Here is a 258-nt window from a genome sequence, read left to right as displayed (position 1 = left end):
ACCCCACACCCTGCTCTGTCACAGGCCAGGCCAGACCCAAGAGGGGATGGCAGAGTGCCAGGCGTTCAGCACTGGTGGCTGTATGCATTGACCAGGGATGGAGGGAGCACGTGGGGCCAAGCCCTTGGTGAGTTTGGGGGTACAGGGGTCTCCACTGGTGCCTCTGCACCCACCACACTTGCACATTTGTCTGGGACCCCCAACAACCACATAAAAGGATGCACCAGCCAAATAGGAGGGGACACACTCAGACCCACA

Source organism: Acanthisitta chloris, unplaced genomic scaffold, assembly GCF_000695815.1.
Source record: "Acanthisitta chloris isolate BGI_N310 unplaced genomic scaffold, ASM69581v1 scaffold16221, whole genome shotgun sequence".
NCBI lineage: Eukaryota > Metazoa > Chordata > Aves > Passeriformes > Acanthisittidae > Acanthisitta > Acanthisitta chloris.
The sequence above is the reverse complement of the archived record's forward strand: the minus strand, read 5'-3'. Positions refer to the sequence as shown.